Source organism: Pangasianodon hypophthalmus, chromosome 19 (genome assembly GCF_027358585.1).
Source record: "Pangasianodon hypophthalmus isolate fPanHyp1 chromosome 19, fPanHyp1.pri, whole genome shotgun sequence".
Lineage (NCBI taxonomy): Eukaryota > Metazoa > Chordata > Actinopteri > Siluriformes > Pangasiidae > Pangasianodon > Pangasianodon hypophthalmus.
The window spans coordinates 2,316,789-2,321,575 of NC_069728.1; the positions used below are offsets into that span (position 1 = coordinate 2,316,789).

General features: G+C 36.8%; 1 non-coding gene across 1 annotated transcript; it reads right to left on the reverse strand.

Annotated features, from left to right (window-relative positions):
* Positions 1 to 4,279: 4,279 nt before the first annotated feature.
* trnaq-cug (transfer RNA glutamine (anticodon CUG)) lies at positions 4,280 to 4,351 on the reverse strand. The gene has a single exon. It is a non-coding gene; the product is annotated as a tRNA-Gln (tRNA).
* Between the last annotated feature and the right edge of the window lie 436 nt (positions 4,352 to 4,787).

Below are 4,787 nucleotides of genomic sequence, written 5' to 3' on the forward strand. Positions count from 1 at the left end.
AGATTCTATCCCTTCTGATCACCTGCATGCTAAAAAAAAGCCCTTTGTTTATAGGGATGGTAGGAATAATTTCTTGATATGATCATATTTACATATTTAATATTGCCCTCAAATGGCATTCCATAGTTTTTTTGACCATATTGACACGAAAACATGAATTTCATGGCAAAAGTGTAACCATATTGGACTTGATACATTCTTTTCACTCGAGCCAGTAATGTGCAAGAATTACCCACTTACACTGAAGGTCAGAATTGCATATAATGAAGGAATGCCGCTGTTTTTTTCTATACAACCCTTTGTGTTTACTGACAAACATCTTGTAACAAGGATTGTAAGATCGACAAGATAGAAAATGTCAATAAGTCACTACAGAGGAATAAACCATAAAATGCTTTCTTACTGTTGTACTGAATTTAAAATAGCAATGTTATATTTCAGTTGGCAGTGATTTTCAAATTCACTGCATAATGTACACCAACACAGCTAACTCACATGGATCACATGGTTTTGTGCGGGTCTGCTTTCCGTATCCTGTGTCCGAGTCTCTATTACAGATGAAGGAGCACGGAAGTCAAAAAGAAAATACAAGGACAAAACAGTATCATTACACTGAAAGCACAGATGCCAGAAGTTCAGTTATGTAAAATAATGTTGCCCTGCAGAGAGCACACGGTGAAGCATGGCTGATGATGTGGTTGGTCATAGCAATAATGAGATTTCTGTTTTTTTTTAATTCAGAGTTTAAGAATTTTAAACTGGAGTAGTAACAGCTCAGCTTTCACATGCTTAATCCTTTGTTTATTCACATAACTTTTCTTCCATACACATCATTAGGTAACACTAATGAATTGTCTTCTATTATCACCCCAAAGTGTCACAAATCTATTTGCATATAATACAGTTAAAACACATTAATATATTTTTCCTAATGTGTCCAAACATCAGATACATGCACAATGTCCACTGTTTCTGAGCCTAAGAAGCTCAGAAGTAAGAAAATAAGAAAGAGGAAGAAGCCAAAGTAGTCCAACAGTGGGTTTTTTTTGGTTACATAAGGCAAACATAAGTCCCATAAAACAAACTAATAAAGGAATAATAAAAGAGTAAAAACTATAGTGATATTAACAGAAATAAAAATAGTAAGATCCAGATCCCATAACAAACCAGCAAATGAATGGAAAGAAATTAAAAGCAGTTTGTAATGGCCATTCTACACCCATTTATTTTGCAGTGAGAGCATTCAGAGATTTTGGATTGGTGGCACTTGTTTTTATCATTATTAAGAGTTCATTGATTAAGGTTAGGGTTAGGTGTTCAATTAGAGGTTAGGGTTTAGGATTAATGTTAGGGTTAGAGATATGTTTTGGGTTTGTCTAGGATTAGGGTTGGGTTAGGAATAGGGATGAGTTAAGGTTAGGGTTGAGCTAGAGTTAAGGTTGGGCTAGGGTTAGTGTCAGGCTTATGACTGGTCTAGGTTTAGGTTTGAGCTGTGGTTACAGTTGGACTAGCATTAGGGTTAGAGTTGAGCTAGGGTTAGGGTTGAGGTAGAGTTAGGGTTGGGCAAGGTTAAGCTTGATCTAGGATTACAATATGGTTAGGGTTAGGTTTGGGGTAGGGTTTGGGTTGGTGTGGGTTTAGATTTGGCTAGGTATAGAGTGGAGCTATGATTAGGAGGCTAGCCTCTGCGTTTCGGGCTGATGCCTCATCCTGGATCCAGCTCATTACAAACTTAATCTCAGCAAGACTGAGCTGCCATATACCCAGTACTTCCAAGTCAAGATATTTTGTGATGTCCCTGCAGAACTCTCAGATCATACCTACAGTGCATGAATTGTTCACTTTGGTCATGTGCGTAGACCATATTTTTCCCCTCAGCATGGTAAGTGAAATTCAGGTTAGAGTTACATAACTCTGTACATACTGGACAGCTGAAGATTGGAAAAACATTGCCTGTTCTTTTTCCAATCTTCAATTGTCTAGTTTCTCTGAATCTGTTCAGTACTGTAGCCTCAGTTTCCTGTTCTTGTCTGACAGGAGGGGGAACATGATGTGGTCTTCTGCTGTTGTGGCCCATCTGCCTCAAGGTTTGACGTGTTGTGCATTGTGAAATGCTTTTCTGCTCACCATGGTTGTAAAGAGTGGTTATTTGAGTTACCATAGCATTCCTCTCAGCTTGAACCAGTCTGGCCATTCTCCTCTGACCTCATCAACAAGGGGCTTCTAGCCACAGAACTGCCGCTCACTAGATGATTTTTGTTTTATGCACTATTCTGTGTAAACTCTCGAGTTTTGGAATTACTCAAACCAGCCATTTTGGCAAAAACAGACTACATGGATCGTAAAATGATAAAATGTTCAGTGAGTGTCTCACTGTAATGTACAGTACTGTGCAAAAATAAATAAATAAATAAATAAATAAATATTTAAGCAAAGGGTCATGACACCAAATATTGACTTTGTTTCATTTGTTTCATTGTCTGCTCTTTATTGTATTTTTTTTAATGTAGAAACATTTCATTATTTTGGAAGGCTTCTTTGCTCTACAGAATTTCTTTGCATGTGACTTTCTGTAGGTGTACCTAATAAACTGGCAACTCAATAGACATGCATTTTGCATTTTTCAGCCTAATTTTCAATTTTAAATTTCAACCAAGCATGTTTTCTTTGTATATTTAGCCCTTACAGTGTGAAATCTCAGTCACTGCACAGATATCATGATTGGCAACATCATACAGGCATCAAAACGCTGCTTGACCTCTCTCTGATCTATGAAAGGTCTTTGAAATAAATAATTGCTAAGCCTCACCTTCAGTTGCCTCAGTGAACTGCTCTGCTTGGGGCTAGACATAGTGTGTCACAGAGAGCGTGATCAGGCCTTGCTAAGGTCCATGAAAAACGTCATTAAGAGTGGCTAATTAGCAACTTGCTGTTACAATGACTCAGTGAAAGATAATTAGTAAGGAGTTGAAAGCACATTGGGAGCATGCTGCTAATAAAATGGGATGCCAGAAGTCTTCAGGGGGGCTTTAATGGGTATTGTTCAAGAAGACATTTCTAAAAATCTTTTTAATATTCACATTCACAAGTAGCAGGCATGACTGTGCTCTGAAAATTAATATTGTTTTTTTTCCCCAATGAGTTTTGCAGATCTATGTCAACTGAATGCATTAGCTGTATAGATATGTGGATTTATATGTTATTTTCTTAAAAGACATACCAGATGGTATACATCTTGCCTCCTTATCCTTTTCTCCAAATTGTTTGTCAAATAATTTATAATACAGAAGAGAAAGAGTAGTTATGCTTTGCACATAAATGGCAAACTTAAACATGAATGACAAAAGAGAAGTATTACACTAAGGAAACCACAAAAATACTAAATGAATATACTGGGATACTGTTATAATACATATTGTTATTATCATCTGAAGTAAAATGGTGGGTAGGTGCTGCAATGGAAAGCATGAAAAATGCCCAGTAATGTCTCTCTAATTGGAATCCAAATTAACACACATATTATGAGAGAATGAACTACTCTTAGAACAAAATGAAGAAGAGAACAAAAAGCAAAAATAATATTGCCATATTGTGTCTGAAATTTCAGCTGCCCCTTATTAATTTCTTGTTTATAGAACTCCCAATCATGCTGTTGTACTAAATATCAGCATCATGCTTTAAGGCTGCTTTTCTTCAGCCAGAACTGGGGCTTTTATCAAGGTGGAGGGAATCATGAATAGCTACAAATACCAGTCGATTTTAGTGCAAAACCTGCAGGTGTCTGCTAGTAAGCTGAAGATCAAAAGGAATTTCATCTTTTAGCATGACAATGAGCCAAAGCATACATCCAAATCAACAAAAGAAAGGCTTAACCAAAGATCAATGTTTCTGAATGGCCAGAGCCCAGACCTGAATCCAACTAAAACTCTGTGGGGTGATCTGAAGCAAGCTGTGCACAGGAGATGCTCTTACAATTTGATGGATCGTGAATGTTTTTGCAAGAAAAAGTGAGAAAATATTGTCAAAATGTGCCATGTTGATAGACTCTTAGCCAAAGAGACTGAGTGGTGTTATACGATCAATTTTTAGACTAAAGTTTTAGTCTAAATTAAATAAATGCATATGCCTGTGATGTAAATAATAAAACACTATGTAAATATAACAATAAATATATAAATGAGTCAACATAATGTGAAATAATTCAGCAACTAAACAGCATTTAGCAGACACTTTTCCAGAATGACTCACATTAGCAAAGAACCTTGAGCAAAGGCTTCGCAGGTTCCACCGAGATTTGAACTCGGATCACTGGATTCAGAGTCCAGAGTGCTAACCATTACACCATGGAACCAAGGCATGAGCTGGTTATTTCATAATGACAATTTAATTCCATAATGCCACAAGCATTTCATAATGACAAAAATGAACCTATTCAGTGATTAGCTAATCCTTTGCTATCGATTATTTTGCTTGGAGCAGGGAGTACATTTCATAGCATGAGACCACCTTCTAGGGAAGTTTTGTAGTGAAGTTGTGCTAGCTTTCAGGCAGATTGAAGCACATGGAAGATTATCATAAAGATAAACAAAATGGTAAGAAGTGCCTGTTCTGTTGTTGAGTTAAAGCACATTTTGTGTACAGACTATACCTCCAACAACGGATGCTAATGAGCAACCAGTGACTAAAGATATGTGACAAAATATTCTGCAGAATGGAGTGCATAGGGAAGTCAAAACTAGTGGAACACTATGCATTTAGTAAAGTGTTTGGGCATGATGTAAAGATGA